We start from the raw sequence: 17,873 nt of genomic DNA, 5'->3' as shown, positions 1-17,873 counted from the left end.
TAATATCCATGCCTTCTGTTCTGACAGGAACTAGGTCTATACTTACATAACTTCACTTTTGAATGCCTCCCACTTATCAATTGCACCTTTTACAAGGAACAGCCCGTTCCAATCCATACTTTGCCAGATACTTTCTGGTACCATCAAAATTAGCCTTTCTTCAACTTAGAATCTCAACCTGAGGACCAGATTTATCTTTCTCCATAATTAACTAAAAACTAATTATGATCACTAGGTGAAAAGTGTTTCCCTACACAAACTTCCGTCACCTCCCCTGTCTCATTTCTTAATAGGACATCTGGTGTCATCCTCTTTCTAGTTGGGACCTCTATATCCTGATTAACAAAACATTCCTGAACACATTTGAGAACCTCTATTCCATCCAACACTTCTACAGTATGGGAGTCCCAGTCAATATGTGGAAAGTTAAAATCACCTACTATAACGACGTTATGCTTCTTGCAAAAGTCTGTGATCGTTCTTCAAATTTTCTCCTCTAAATCTTGCTGACTACTGAGTGGTTTATAATATAATCCTGTTAATCTGTTCATTTCTTTTGTATTCCTCAGTTTCATCCATATAGCCTCTGTAAAATAAGCTCTTAAGACTGTGCTATCCAAGCAATGCCATGCCATTTTCCTGACCAGTAATGTCACTCGTCCCTTTTTAATCCCTCCCACTTCAACATGTCTAAAACAATGGAACCCTGGAACATTGAGCTACTAGTCCTACCTCTCCTGCAAACATCTCACTCATGGCTACAATGTCATAATTTCACAAGTTAATCCATGCCCTAAGATCATCCGCCTTTCCTACAATAGCTGATTATCAGGAGGAGGAAACCAGAGATCCATGAGCTAATCATCGGATGATCAGAGGTGGAGGGGGTCTGCAATTTTCAATTCCTTGGTGTCATCATTTTGGAGAACCCGTTCTGGGCCCAGCATGTAAGGGAAATTATGAAGAAAGCATGCAGTGCCTCTACTTCCTTAGGAATTTGTGAAGATTCAACATGACTTCTAACAATTTGACAATCTTCTACAGATATATAGTGGAGAGTATACTGACTGGCTACATCACAGCCTGGTATGGAAGCACCAATGCCCTTTAACAGAAAACCCTGGAAAAAAGCAATGGATACAGCCCAGTCCATCAAGAGTAAATCCATCCTCCCACCATTGAGCATATCTACACAAAGTGTAGTTGCAGGAAGGCAGCATCCTTCATCAGGGAACCCCACCATCAAAGTCATGCTCTCTTCTCTCTGCTGCCATCAGGAAGAAGGTGCAAGATTCTCAGGACCCATACCACCAGGTTCAGAAGCAGCTATTACATCTCAACCATCATGCTCTTGAACCAAAGGGGATATCTTCACTCAACTTCAATTGCCTCATCATTGAAATGTTCCCACATCCTATAGACTCACTTTCAAGGTCTCTTCATCTCATGTTCTTGATATTTACTGCTTATTTAATTATTATTATTATAGCTTTCTTTTTGCATTTGTACAGTTTGTTGTCTTTTGCACATTAGCTGTACCCAAGTTGATGTGGTCCTTCAGTGACTCTGTTATGGTTATTATTATATCATGGATTTATTGAGCATGCCCGCAAGAAAATGTTTCTCAGGATTGTGGATGATAATGTATATATACATTGATATTAAATTTACTTTCAACTTTGAATACTTCTTGCATGAAATGTACACGATTTTGAATATTAATCTCACCCTGCTCAAGCACCCTTGACTCCTGCCTTTGATTGTAGGATTAACAATATCTTTCCCCACAGCCACTCCAATATCTATTCTAACATTCAGGTTCCCATTACCCTTGAACTCTAATTTAATCACCTCCCCCAACTCTGCAGCATTGGCAAACCTTCCCACAAGGATATTAGTCCCCACTGAGCAATCAGAGGTGCAAAGGGACTTGGGAGTCTTAGTGCGGGATTCCCTTAGGCTTAAGTTGCAAGTTAAGTTGATTGCAAGGAAGGCAAATGCAATGTTAGAATTCAGTTCCACAGAACTGGAATATTAAATCATGGGTAATGCTAAGGCTTTGTATAACATATTGGTCAGACCACATTTGGAGTACAGTGAGCGGTTTTGAGCCTCACATCTAAGAAAGGATGTGCTGACAGAGAAGGTTTATGAGAATGATCCTGTGAATGTAAGGATTAATATATGATGATCCTGGGCTTGCACTCGCCAGAGTTTAGAAGAATGAAGCAGCTCTCATTGAAGCTTACTGATTATTGAAAGGTCGAGATGGAGTGGGCATGGAGAGAACATTTCCTATAGTAGGAGAGTCTAGGACCAGAGGGCACAGCCTCAGGATAGAAGGATGTTCCTTAGAACAGAAATAAAGAAGAATTTCTCGAGGCAGAGGGTAGTGAGTCATTGGAAGTCACTATCACAGACGCTGGTGGCTGAAAGATCAGGTACATTTAAAGCAGAGTTTGATTATTAAGGGCTTCAAAGGTTACAGGGAGAAGGCAGGAGAATGAAGTTGAGGAGGATAAATTAAATCAGCCATGATGTTGTGGTGGAGCAGACTTGATGGGCTAAATGGTTTAATTCTTCTCTGATGTTTTATGGTATTTTATGGTCTTATGCAATCACTCTATAGAGTTTTCTCTTGCTCTTTGTCCAATTTAAAGCTATTTTTTGATGAACTTTATCAAATCTGTGGGTGACTCGCCTGCACCGTGAATATGCTATTACATGAGTCTGATATGAATCTAGACTTGACTGGTTTTAGTTCAACAAAACCCAAGTCAATTCTTTGCTGCTTCCCACCCACACATCTGGAAATTCCTTAATGGTTATAAATTAAATTCGTACAACATTCAATTATTCCTCCGAACCCTCCTAGAACATGTTTCTCCCTAAGTTGAGAAGTTAGTCTCTGAAATCTCAATCTGTATCTGACATGTGTGAACTGGAGCTCCTAAAGTAGTATAATTACAACGAAGACTCAGTGAGAGCCTTTTCTGTTATAGCAAGCCAAGTTCTACAGCCTTTTTATGCCATGGGTCCGTACAATCAACCAAGGGGTCTGTGGAACCCAGGTTAGAAACCACTGCTCTACAGAGAGCCCCAAACTTACAAAAAACCAGCCTTCCCTTACTGAGTTTACATTTGTTGCCAAATACAAACAATGCTGCAGAAACATTCTTGGATTTAAAATCTGGATATGCAACACTGCTCAATAGGCCATTTTGTAAAAGTTAATTTGTTATCATTTTGGAAGATCACTGGGGTATCTTCTGCCCAGCTATATCACAGTGGCTTAGTTTCTGAATTTCCAGGTGATTGTTACACATTCAATATGTTGGTTGTGCCTTCATAATTTCATTAATTTGTTTTCTTTACAGTGGCATTAATGTTTATACAGTAATACTTTTCTATTAGCACAAAACACATTAATTTCCTGTTTAGTTTTAGAAACTAACATCAGTATAAATTTGTATACATTTGAACAATTTGGCATCAATATCATGGTGCTTGAATGAATTCCACAAACAGAAGTTCTCACTAAAATACAAATCTAAGAGATTTATGAATTGTCCAGGGCAAAATTCCAGGCCCCAAATGCTTATATATTTCTGAAATATACAATGAATAATTGCTGTCATTTAAGGAGGCAGGACAACAAGATCTCATAAGCAGCAAAGGAATGAGTAACTACGTCTATTCTTGGTACTGTTTGTCAGTGTAAGAAAGCAAGCAGGATGCCATAAGTCTTTCATGCTCTTGGAAAGCTCTGCTCTATTTATTCTATAAACCTAACTGGGAAGAGGAATGTTTAGTTTTTAATTATGTCAAAATAGATATTTTTAAAACCTCCTAGCAAAGTTATTCAGTCTAACACATGAAATTCACTATCAGTTTAATATTTAAGCAACTACGACATTTATTTTGCTACCTTGGAACAGAAAAGCTATTATATTTATGTAGTTATTTTCAAGACGTGTTTATGCTCTGTGCAACCATAGATATATCTCAGATGTAGAAAGAAATTCTCCAAATCCCACTGCGATTATAACAATGTACTTTAGATTCAGATATCAGAATCAGGTTTATTGTCACTGGCATGTGACGTGAAATTTAATCATATTTGTTGAGCGACCAGGACACTAAAAAGACCGACATTCTTAAAAAATTGGTATCTGATTTTTAACATCTACCTCAGGGGAAAAATCAGGTACCTGCTCAATGTCTTCTACAAGATAGCAGCTCTGACATACAGGAGCGTCTATTAGACTGGACTACATGCTAAATTGTGCGCTTATAAAACTGGATTTAAGAATAGACAATTATTTCAGGTTGCCTTCACTGGGTATCTATTACTTTTTTTGTTTAGGATGTAAGAAGTTAATTATCAGTGTTAAGAGATACTGATATATTGTCACTGATTATAACAATGTTGTAACCTAGTGGCAATAGGAACTACTCCTGGGTAACGTTCGTTTCAGCACTGTGCGATAGTGCGAAATAAAATTCTATGGGGAGAAGCTTATCTGTGTTCACTTGCACTGAATGTACAGTGCTTGTTTTCAGGCACTGTCTCCTTAAAGTCAAGGACATAATTCCAATCCTTTCCCATCTCACCTGCCAGGCAGTCTGATAACAGTGCCCCCTGCTGCATTCGCCTGATATCGGTGTTCACTGCAGGGTCCTGGGACTCACCAAGACCTGGTGCCCATTGACCCAACATTTTATTCCTTCAAGCCGACGCGGTGGGGGGTGGGGGGATGGGTGGGGGCGGTGGGGGGTCACTGATGAGAAATCATCTGCTGACAGCTATTCACACTTATTAGTTACTGAAGGACAAAAGTGCCGTGCCGCAACATTTCATTTCCACGTTTAAAGAGGTCCATGGACTTCTCAGTAGCTGCAGCGTCTGCATCCAAGGGCGGGAGTAACATCAGTCTGAGTGAGACTTTTCCGCCGGCTGTTAAAGCAGGTGAACTGCATCTATACAATGCGCAATTGAAACGGAAGACTCTTTTATGTCAATACTCTCTTCGATGGAAAAGAAATAAACGTCAAAGTAACCCTTCCAAGTTTGCATTTAAAATCTAATTCCCCAGATCGCTGCTTTAAACTCGGCCAAGATATGGCTCCCCGGGGCTTGGGAGACGAACAGATCTACACCTATTTTCCAAGACAATCCTACTTCCAGCGCTCACCGTTAGGCTCCCTACGATATCCAAAGCGACAATTAAAAATAAAACGTCTTTTATATCGGGGTAGGTACATATTCCTTTTAACCTACCGTGACTTACAGCCGCTGCTGACAGCGATAGAGAGAGATGCCAACAGCCATAAGACATCAGAGGTTCCTGCGGCCAACTGCAAATATTTTATTCATCAAACGTTGCAATCCACGAACTCGTCAGCTTCCCCACGCCGAGGAAGTAAACCCATCCGAGGTCTCGGCGGAGAGAACGGTTCCCTCTGCTACCGAAGATGCATTGAATGAAAATGGTTCTTCTCCCGCGCTGTCTTAGAATGTAAGCATTATTTCTGGACTTCGCCTTTCTTCGTGCCTATATTGCAGCCGTCCGGCTGTGTAAGATGTTTGGGGGAGGAAATGCACAATGTGCTTGCTGCAAATTAAACTGGATGTCAGCCAGGAGGGACTTCAAGGCAACATCCGCCCCAAACCACAGCAACACAAACACAAATGGTACGTCAGAAGCAAAGGCCAAGATATGAATAAGTGATTGGTTTTCTGCTGGTTCCCTTTTCTCCCTCTTGCCTTTTAATTAGGTAACAGACTGTGCCGTAACAGCATCTTTTTGTTTTCCTGCAGGGCCACGCTGAACAACGGGGGATTCTTGAATTTGCCCAGTGCAGCATTTTTTTGTGATCTAATTGTGTTTGCACCGGGAGAATAGTCCTGTACCATCTTGCAACAACTTCAATAACAATTTGCATTTGTTTATCACCTTTGTGGTTTTTAAAAAAAACACTTCAACTCCTCCTCGGGATTCCATCAGAGGAGATTAAATTTGACAGAGAAACAAGAAGGCTGTGTGAGGTGGGGGAGGGGCTCGGAGATACCAGGGGTGGGGTGGGGGGGGGGTGGGGGAGAGGGAGGGAGGGAGAGGGAGAGGGGGGAGAGAGAGTGAGTTTGAGGAAAAGAACTGAAAGAATTTTATATCTGGACCACTAATTACACTAAAGGCAGAGATTGGTGAAGAAAATCTGTTCATTTGCAGACAGAATGAGGAAGAATGTTGCACAGTTCAAAGTAAGTTTATTATCAAAATACATACATGTCACCATATACTACCCTGAGATTCATTTTCTTGCGGACATTCAGAGTAACTACAAAGAAACACAAACAAATCAATGAAAAGCAGCACACACCAAGATGGGCAAACACCCAATACACAGAGACAACGAACTGTGGAAATAGAATAAGAGGGAAAAAACACACACACAAAATAATAATAATAATAAATAAACAAGCAATAAATATTGAGATCATGAGATGAAAAGTCCTTTAAAGCGAGTCTGTAGGTTGAGGGAATACTTCAGTGATGGAGTGAGTGAAGTTATCCCCTCTGGTTCAAGAGCCTGATGGTTGGGTAATAACTGTTCTCAAATCTAGCAGAGTAAATGCTGGCGTTCCTGTACTACCTTCCTGATGGTAGCAGCAACGATAGAGCATGGACTGGATGGTGGGGGTTCTTGATGATGGATGCTGCTTTCCTGCGATATGCAGATATATGGTGGGGAGGGCTTTATCCATTTTGGATTGGGCTGTAAACACTACTTTCTGTAGGCTGTTCTGTTCATGAAGATTGCTGTTTCTGTATCAGGCCGTGATACAACCAATTGGTATACTTTGCTTCAATGTTGATATAGATAACCCCCCTTTGGTGTAGGTCTGGCTGGCTTCTTGGATCCTGGAATGGAGTGGGGTGCTCTCCTCGTCCTCACTTCCAAATGCATTGTGAGTTAGGGTCAAGTTCAATCAAGTTCAAGTTTATTGTCAACCATAACATGTATACCAGCAAACAAAACAACATTCCTCTGGACCAAGGTGGAATAGAACATGTATATCACCAAATGAAACAACATTCCTCTGGACCAAGGTGCACAGCACAGTACATATGGTGCCTATAAAAAGTATTCACCCCCTTGGAAGATTTCATGTTTTATTGTTTTACAACATTGAATCACAGTGGATTTATTTTGGCTTTTTGGACACTGATCAGCAGAAAAGACTCTTTTCTGTCAAAGTGAAAACAAATTTCTACAAATTGGTCTAAATTTATTACAATTATTAAACACAAAATTATTGGTTGCATAATTACTCACCCCTTCAAGTCAGTATTTAGTAGATACAACTTTGGCAGCAATTACAGCCTTGAGTCTGTGTGGATGCGTCTCTGCCAACTTTGCGCACCTGGACGCTGCATTTTTTGCCCATTCTTCTTTTCAAACTGCTCAAGCTCTGTCAGATTGAATGGGGACTGTGAATGAAAAGCCCTTTTCAAGTCCAGCCACAGATTCTCAATTGGATTGAGGCTTGAACTCTGACTTGCCACTCCAGGATGTTAACTTTATTGTTTTTAAAACATTCTTATGTAGCTTTGGCTTTGTCTTGCTTGAAAACAAATCTTCTCCCAAGTCACAATTCTCTTGCAGACTGCATTAAGTTTTCCTCCAGGATTTCCCTGTTATTTTGCTTTGTTCATTTTACCCCCTTACTTCACAAGCCTTCCAGGGCCTGCTGCAGTGAAATATCCCCATTCAATGATGCAGCCACCTCCATGCTTCACAGTATTGATAGTGTATTTTTGATGATGAGCAGTATCGTTTAGTCTAATGGCCAAAAAGCTCAGTTTTGGTTTCATCAGAGCATAGAACCTTCTTCCAGCTGACTTCAGTCTCCCACATGCCTTCTGGCAAACTCTAGCCTAGATTTCTTGAAAGTTTTTTTTTCGACTGTGGCTTTCTCTTTGCCACTCTCCCATAAAGCTGCGACTGGTGAAGCACCCGGGCAACAGTTGTTGTATGCGCAGTCTCTGCCATCTCAGTCACTGAAGCTTGTAGCTCCACTAGAATTGTCATTGGTCTCTCAGTGGCTTCTCTCACTAGCCCCTTCCTGCATGGTTTACTCTGTTTTGAGGATGGCCTGCTGCAGGCAGATTTACAACTGTGCCATATTCTTTCAATTTCTTGATGATTAACTTAACTGTACTTTAAGGGATATTCAGTGACTTGGAAATGTTCTTATATCCATCTCCTGACTTGTGCTTTTCAATAACTTTTTAGTAGAGTCGCTTGGAGTGTTCTTTTGTCTTCATGGTGTAGTTTTTGCCAGGATACTGACTCACCAGCAGTTGGACATTCCAGATTCAGGTGTATTTTTAATATAATCAATTGAAACACCTTGACTGCACACAGATCTCCAAAAGCAGATCTCTATTTAATTAATTATCTGATTTCTAAAACCAATTGGCTGCACCAGTGAGTTGGTGCATCATATTAAAAGGGGTAAATACTCATTCAATCAAATATTTTGTGTTTTATATTTTTAATTAATTTAGATCTATTTGTAGAGATGTGTTTTCAGTGACGTGAAAGATTCTTTTTCTGTTGATCAGTGTCAAAAAAGCTAAATTAAATCCACTGGTATTCAATGTTGTAAAACAATAAAATATGAAAACTTCCAAAGGTGGTGAATCCTTTTTATAGGCACTGTATAACTCACACACAGCACATAAAGTAATATTACCACAAATACGTTAACAAATAATAAAATATATTCCAGAAGTTTGACATTTAGCAAAATGTGCATTTACAACATAATTTAAAAAGTAAAGAGTATAATTGTTGTCACCTGGGTGGTGGCAGGAAGTTCAGCAGTCTCACGGCCTTGGGGAAGAAGCTGTTTCTTATCCTGACATCTTATTGCTGTGGTACCTCCTGCCTGATGGTAGATGTTCAAAGAGATTGTTGGATAGGTGGGAAATAATTATTGACAATGATAAGGGCCCTGCCTATGGTAAATATCTTGGCAGGGTGGAAGAGAGACCCCAACGATCCTCTCCGCAGCCCTTGCAATCCTCAATAGGGTCTTATGGTCAGATGCCCTGCCATTCCCGCAGCAGATGGTGATGCAGCCAGTCAGGTCAATCTCAATGGTGTTCCTGTAAAAATTGGTTGGAATGGTGGGTGGGGGGGTTGTGAAAGCCTCACTCATCTCAATCTCCTCAGGAAGTGCAGATGCTGCTGTACTTTCTTGACCAAAGAGCTGGTGCTGAGAAGCCAGGTGAGATTGTCTGCTATGTGCACTCCCTGAAGCTTGGTACTCCTAAGTTTATTCCAGAATCAGAATCTGGCATGTGAAGTGAAATTTGTTAACTTAGCAGCAGCAGTTCAATGCAATACATAATCTAGCAGAGAGAGAGAAAAATATTAAGTAAAATAAATCATAATAATAAATAAACGAGTAAATCAATTATGTGTATTGAATAGATTTTTTTAAAATGTGAAAAAACAGAAATACTGTATATTAAAAAAAAGCGAGATACTGTCCAAAGCTTCAATGTCCATTTAGGAATCAATGGCAGAGGGGAAGAAGCAGTTCCTGAATCACTGAGTGTGTGCCTTCAGGCTTCTGTACCTCCTACCTGATGGTAACAGTGAGAAAAGGGCATGCCCTGGGTGCTGGAGGTCCTTAATAATGGACGCTGCCTTTCTGAGACACTGCTTCCTGAAGATGTCCTGGGTACTTTGTAGGCTAGTACCCAAGATGGAGCCGACTAAATTTATAATGCTCGGTAGCTTCTTTCAGTCCTGTGCAGTAGCCTCCCCATATCGGACAGTGACGCAGCCTGTCAGAATGCTCTCCATGGTACAACTATAGAAGTTTTTGAGTGTATTTGTTGACATGCCAAATCGCTTCAAGCTCCTAATAAAGTACAGCTGCTGTCTTGCCTTCTATATAACTACACCGATATGTTGGGATCGGGTTAGATCCTCAGAGATCTTGACACCCAGGAACTTGAAGCTGCTCACTCTCTCCACTTCTGATCCCTCTATGAGGATTGGTATGTGCTCCCTTGTCTTACTCTTCCTGAAGTCCATAATCAGCTCTTTCGTTTTACTGACGTTGAGTGCCAGGTTGTTGCTGTGGCACCATTCCACTAGTTGGCATATCTCACTTCTGTACACCCTCTCGTCTGCAATTGTACCAACAATAGTTGTATCATTAGCAAATTTGTACATGGTATTTGAGCTATGCCTAGCCACACAGTCATGTGTGTACAGAGTAGAACAGTGGGCTAAGCACACACCCCTGAGGTGCGCCAGTGTTGATTGGCAGCGAGGAGGATATGTTATCACCAATTCACACAGATTGTGGTCTTCTGGTTAGGAAATCGAGGATCCAATTGCAGAGGGAGATACAGAGGCCAAGGTTCTGCAACTTCTCAATCAGGATTGTGGGATTGATGGTACCAAATGCTGAGCTATAGTCGATTAACAACATCCTGACATGGGTGTTTGTATTGTCCAGGTGGTCTAAAGCCGTGTGGAGTGCCGTTGAGATTGCATCTGCCATGACCTATTGTGGCAATAGGCAAATTGCAGTGGGTCCAGGACCTTGCTGAGCAGGAGTTCAGTCTAGTCAATAACCAACCTCTCAAAGCATTTCATCACTGTCGATGTGAGTACTAGCGGGCGATAGTCATTAAGGCAGTCCACATTATTCTTCATAGGCACCGATAATTGTTGCCTTTTTGAAACAAGTGGGATCTTCTGCCCATAGCATTGAGAGGTTTCTGTAAATGGTCTGAAGAAGTCTAGGATCCAGTTACAGAGAGAGGTGTTGAGATCAAACAAGAACAGTTTACCCACCAGCTTCTGAGGGATGATCATATTAAATGCTGAGGTAAAGTCGATAAACAGCATCCTGGCGTATGAGGCATCATTTTCCAGGTGGGGCAGGACCCAGTGGAGGGCAGAGGCCATTAGCGGACAGATTTGAGTGAAATGAAAATGGAAAGAGGCCAATATAGCAGAACGATGGGATTTAATGCAATCAATAACCAGCTGCTCAAAGCACTTAAGTATTGTAGAGGTCAGTGCTACTGGACAGTAGTCATTGAGGCAAATTCCTGTCACGCTCTTGGGCACCAGATTGATAGTGGCTGCTTTGAAGCCTAAGGGGACAGTGGACTGTTAGAAGCTCTGTTAACTTGGCTGTACAGTCCCTCACCATCCAGACAGGTATGTTATCAGCTGCTGCAGCTTTATAAGGAATGGCTCATGTTGGTGTCTTCCTCACATCAGCTGCCTACTCCTTGGCATCAAACCATGATGGTTTGATGGTAGTGAAAGAAAAGTTGGTGGCAATTGTTGACTCCGCCAGACGATCGTGCAGTAGAGAGCAGTTCTGGCTAGGAATAGCAAGGCCTAATAATGCTTGATGGAGCCCAGCCAGATTTGGTGATGAATGGCTGTATTATTTGCAGTGTCTGGAAAGGAAGGTCCTCATAGTGCCTGGAATAAGAAACAGCAGCATTACAGAGTGATGATAATGATTGCAGATGTGACACCCACGTACATAAAATTTAATAAAAGATAGTGGAAAAAAAAATGAAAGGTTGCCAGAACCATGCCTCCAAATTCTTGATCAATTTCCACTTGAAAACGTCTTTAAGTTTTTGATCCCTTTTAAATTATCTTTCAAAATAGCTATTTCCCAGTGTGTATCATCCACAGTATGTTGCTAAGAGCAGAAATGAGAGTTACCCAGATGGGCAATGACTAAAATAGCATTGGGAGGTAACAACTGTGAATCTCATGCAATCAAATATTTGCTGAACTCCTACAAAACATGACAGATGCTCTTGATTGGCCTTGTGAAAGTCTGCTTATGTAAGCACTTAGGAAAGTTGTATTTTTCATCACATAGAAGTGCCTAACAATTTAGTGAGTTCCATGGATAATATTAACATTAACCTTTACACAACTGCTTGTGGTCAACCTACACTTTAAAAAAACCAGCTTCTAAGTTATAAGCACAATTGATTCTGCTGATGCTGGAAATCCAGAGGAACACACACAAAATTCTGGAGGAACTCAGCAGGTCAGGCGGTATCTTTGGAGGGAAATAAATGGTTGACATTTCGGGCCCAGGCCCTTCATCAGGATCAAATGCAAAACACCACAGCACATACAAGATAGCAAGCATCATACAATCACGTAGAAATAAAATCTATAGTCCAAGTCCATCAGCAACATTTCCCGCAATTTGAAAGTGCATGGCTGCCGTTGGCAAGAGAAAAACAGTTGCTGGTAGTCCACAGATGAACGCACGCAGGCACGGAATCCAGCTTGTCATTCCTCAGATCAAACACTGGATTGCCCCATTAACAGGAGAGGCCAGCTTCCAACCAACCACGGATGCTGTGCCACACAGCCTCAGATGGCTCCTCTCCTGGTCTTGCGATCACGAGAGAAATGTCCAAGGCAATCACCCATGGCTACCCTGCACTCTGCCTTCGAGCACCAACTCCAATGCCTTCTTGTAGCAGGCAGCAACAAGGTCCACACCAAGCCATGCTTCTATGCCAGCAGGCAGTTTGCTAATGGGTTCGACCCGCAGTACCCCAAGTTCGTAAAGTCCAGCAATGTCTTTCAATCATAACAAGTACATTTAAAAAAGACAAAAGCACCTTTGGTTGGCCCCTGACAGCCCACTATGTTTGAGTGCACCATAATCTTACCAGAAGACTATAAGAATCTTTGTGATACCTATGATATAAAAGGATTATTCAGCTGATCTAGGCCTTGTTGATCTTGTGAAATTTTATCACAAAATCTTTCCATCTATTTAATTTCCTCAATAAACAAACACCACATGATTCTTAATCTAAAGAAATAATCTTATATTTTGGATAGAAATATACCTAGTGTGTATAAACTTTCTACATAAAAATATGTGATGGACAGTGTATGTCATTTAAAAGTTAGTTGGTGCTCTGAAAAGCCATGGCAAATTTCACCATTACTCTCAATATGCCAGTATATCCATCAGCACTCAGAGGTAAAGAGGGTATGACGATCAAGATCTCAAGGTAGTTAGACAGCAATCACTCACTTGGAGCAGCTTTTTCAAAGTCCTTGAGAGCCATCCCAGTCCATCCCCAAGATAAATGAAACAAGATTAGTTTCCTCTCTCAGGCCAACATTTCTAAACATTGATGTTGTAATTATGCTCCGTTTACTCTGTTGGCCAAGCCAGATCATTCACCAGATTTCTGAAACAGCCCCACTGTTCATAGGCATGACGTTACCAAGTGGACAAAGCAAATGATTCATGGATGTTATCAACGCCTCCTTGAAAAAGGATTAAACACAAGAAATTCTGTAGATGCTGGAAATCTTGAGCAATCACGCACAAAATACTGGTGGAATTCAGTAAGTAAGGCAGAATTTATGGAGGGAAATAAATGACCAATATTTTGGGCGGAAACTATTCATTAGGACTGGAAAGGAAGGGGGAAGAAGCCAAAATAAGAAGTTGGGGGGGGGGTGGGGGAGAAGAGGAGAACAAGCTCATCAAGACTTGAAAGGAATTCTTCAACCCTTTACCTCTTCCACCAATCCTCTCCCAGCTTCTGACATCATCCCTTTCCCCCATCCAACCACCTTTTCCCTTATCTGCACTCACCTATCACCTGCCTGCTTGTAGTCCACCCCCCCCCACCCCCAGCTTCTTATTCTGTCTTCTGCACCTCTCCTTTCCACTTCTGTTGAAGGTCTTGGCCCAAAATTTCAACTGTTTATTTTCCTCACTACATGCTGCCTGACTTGCTGACTTCCGCCAGCATTTTGTGTGCGTTGAAATAGGATTACACTTGCAGTGACTACAAGAACCCCTGGTTCATGGCACAGAACATTTTGGATAGTCTTGAGGAACTTGACTCTGTTTACTGAAGTCCAGCAGAAATAGCAGGAGGAATACACCATATCCCAGACTGCCCAGGAGTCCACTGTGTCAGATACCTCCTGGCACTTGGTGGCAGGGTCTGCAGGTTCCTCACTGGCCTTATTAGCCACCTCCGAATCCACTAAACTGGAAGCAAATCACCATGAACTAAGGTGGAGGACTGTTGCAGTCAAATGTGCAGCCTGAGCATAATATGTTCTTCAATAATTGCGCTGGAGAGAACAGGAGAAATAAAATCCCCGAAGGGAACCTCAAGGGGCTACAGATGCTGGAACCTGGAGCAAAAACATAACTGGCTGGACAAGCTCAATGGGTCAAGCAGTCCCTGTGGAGGCAAAGGGAGTGTCACCACCTCAGGTGATAAGCCTGCATCAGGTTTGATAGTGTTCATAATGCTCATTATAGAAATGAAAGGGTGAGACAGAGGCTGTAGGTGATATGTGGAAACTGATAAGGGAGTGTTGTAAGGCAGATGGAACCAGTGAGGGAGAGTGAAGAGGCTAAGTATCTGAGGTGGAGGAAATAAAAGGGTGAACAAAGAGTCTGGGTGGACAGATGGGAGTGGGATATGGAGAGTGTATTGTCTGAACATTCAGTGTTAATATGCCTAAAATTGGAAAAAATCAATGCCTTCTCAAACACTTAGACCAGATTTATCATCTTGGCAAAGAAGCTGAAGCCTATCCCAAGAAAGGCTGTGTGGAAGATCATTAAGGAAATGTTTTCCTCTAAGCAATTGCATTTTCCTAAATCCTCTCACAATAGTCATCAGCTTTTGAAAGTATAGAGATCATTGATGTAGATGTCAAGTGCCACTGGAATCTATGGACTCATCAATTCATGTTTATTGCTCTGGAGTGGTGGGGGAACTTGTAGAACACGCTCACTGTCAAGATTTCTCTAAGACTTGAACAGAATTTATTTCAGAGAAGAGACTATATAGAAAGAGTACATACTGTGGGAATTCACCTTCTTGGACACTGCAAGAGCCACTAAGCCAAAAACAAAGCTTATTGATCTTGCTAGTGACCCACCACCATACCAGCAAGTTACTTGGGGGAGATGAAACAAGGTAGAGCACTACCAGATGATGCAGCAGAGACAGACAGGATAAGAGCCTCACCCTCCTTCCTGAGCCTTTCCTGTTATGCAGCTCTAAATGCAAGCCAGAATATTACTGTTGATAGTGGTTGTGGTGAGGCCATATAGAACCATAGAGCATTACAGCACAGAAACAGGCCTTTTAGCCCTTCTTGGCTGTGCCGAACCATTTTTCTGCCTAGTCCCACTGACCTGCACCTGGCCCATATCCCTCCATACACCTCTCATCCATGTACCTGTCCAAGTTTCTCTTAAATGTCAAAAGTGAGCCTGCATTCACCACTTTATCTGGCAGCTCATTCCACACTCCCACCACTCTCTGCTTGAAGAAGCCCCCACTAATATTCCCTTTAAACTTTTCCCCCTTCACCCTCAACCCATGACCTCTGGTCTTTTTCTCCCCTGGCCTCAGTGGAATTCTTATGAAACTAGGGTCTAATCAAAAATCAATGCTAAGTTTGCAGGTTTCAGGTTTTATATCTCCAGGCAAATTCAGAGATTAACCATCATCAATTTGGACCCAAGCTGTCTACTAGTTATAGACTTTGTCACTAACTTGGCATCTATTTTATCCTTTAGGCAAAATGGTTATTGGAGAACATGTTAAGAATTTAGCCTGAGTAAATCTGGAGATAGAATCTGTATTTTGAGATGTTTGTTTCCTATTCTTTTTGTTTTCAGATATATAAAGGGTAAAAAAGAGGCAAGAATGGATGTTGGACCACTAATAAATGATTATTGGTAGCAGGGGAGGTAAGGAGATGACAGATGAAATGAATAAGTATTTTCTGACAGTCTTCACGGTGGAAGACACCAGCAATATGTCAGACATTGAAGAGTATTGGGGGGTGGGGAAGAATTGAGCATGCTCACTATTGCAAAGGAGAAGCTGAAAGATCTGAAGGTAGATAAGTCAACTGGACCAGATGGATTACACACCAAGTAGCATGCCAGATTGTGGAGGCATTAGTGGTGATTTTTTCAAGAATTACCAAATTCTGGAATTGTTCTTAAGGACTGGAAAATTGCAAATGTCACCCCACTCTTTAAGAAGGATGGAAGGCAAAAGACAGGAAATCATAGGCCAGTTAGCCTGACTTCAATGATTGTCAAGGTAATAGAGTCTATTATTAAGGAAGAAGTTTTGGAGTACTTGGATGCACATGATAATATAGGGGAAATCTTGCTTGACAAATCTGTTGGAATTTTTTCAACAGGCAGGATAGACAAAGGAGAGTTAGTGAATGTTGTTTATTTGGAGTTGATCAGGTGAGACTGCTAAACAAGATAAGAGCCCACAGAATTACAGGAAAGATTCTAGCATGGAGAGAAGATTGGCTGACTGATAGAAGGCAAATGGTAGGAATAAAGGGGGTCGTTTCTGATTAGTTGCTGGTGACTAGTGGTGCTCCACAGGGGTTGGTGTTGGGTCCACTGCTTTTCATGTTATATGTGTAGTGAACTATGTGCCTGTCTGGACACACCCCCTGCTGACTGCTTCTGTGGCTCCTCCCACTGACCCCTGTATAAAGGCGATCAAGGCCTGGGGCCGGCCTCTCAGTCTCCAGGATGTAGTATGGTGGTCACTCACTGCTTGTTCCTTCTTCCAGTCAATAAAAGCCGATATCTTGCCTTTACGTCTCAGAGTGAGTTATTCATGGTGCATCAATATGTTAATGGTCTAGATGATGGAACTAATGGCTTTGTGGCCAAGTTTTCAGATGATACAAGGACAGGTGGAGGGGCAAGTAGAGTTGAGGAAGCAAGGAGTTTGTAGTCGGACTTGGATGGATTGGGATAGATGCAATAGGGTGTAGAGAAGTTTATGGTCATACAATTTGGCAGAAGGAATAAAGGTGTGGCCTATTTTCCAAATGGGGAGAGAATTTAGAAATCTGAGGTGCAAAGGAACTTGGGAGTTCTTGTGCAGGATTCCCTGAAGGTTAACTCGCAGGTTGAGACTGTTGTGAGGAATGCAAAGGCAATGTTAACATTCATTTCCAGAGGACTGGAATAAAACACCAAGAGTAATTCTGAGGCTTTATAAGTCATTGGTCATACCATATTTTGGAGTATTGCGAGCAGTTTTAGGCCCTATATCTAAGAAAGGATGTGCTGAAGTTGAAGAGGGTTTTGAGGAGGTTTGCGAGAATCATCCCAGCAATAGAAGTATTAATGTATAAAGGGCATTTGATGGTTCTATGCCTGTGCTCACTTGAGTTTAGAAGAATGAGAGGGGATTTTTTTGAAATTTACCAAATATTGAAATGCCTAGACGGATTTGGCATAGAGGGGATATTTCCATTTCTGGGAGAGTTTAAGACCAGAGGGCACAGCATCAGAATAGGACCTACCTTTAGTTTACAGATGAAGAGGATCTTCTTTAGCTAGAGGGTGATGAAGCAGTGGAATTCATTGCCATAGATGGCTGTAGAAGCCAACTCATTAGGTATATTTCAAGCAGAGTTTGATAGGTACTTAATTAGTAAAGGCATCAAAGGTTATTTGGAGAAAGCAGAAGAACGGTGTTGAGAGGGAAAATAAATCACCCATGATCGAATGGTGTAACAGACTCAATGGGCAGAATTGCTTAATTCCATGTCTTATAATCTTACAGTCTATAAAATACTCATTTTGAAATATCTTTTAGAATGAATTTGTTATTGACATTTGGTTCATAATAAAGTTGAAGGAAATTAATAACCTGTTGACGCACAAAGCTTGTGTTGTTATAGTTAATTTTATCATGCCTAGCTAAATGAACTAACCAAATCAGACTCTGATG

This window comes from Hypanus sabinus, chromosome 8 (assembly GCF_030144855.1).
Source record: "Hypanus sabinus isolate sHypSab1 chromosome 8, sHypSab1.hap1, whole genome shotgun sequence".
NCBI classification, from domain to species: Eukaryota; Metazoa; Chordata; class Chondrichthyes; order Myliobatiformes; family Dasyatidae; genus Hypanus; species Hypanus sabinus.
The sequence above is the reverse complement of the archived record's forward strand: the minus strand, read 5'-3'. Positions refer to the sequence as shown.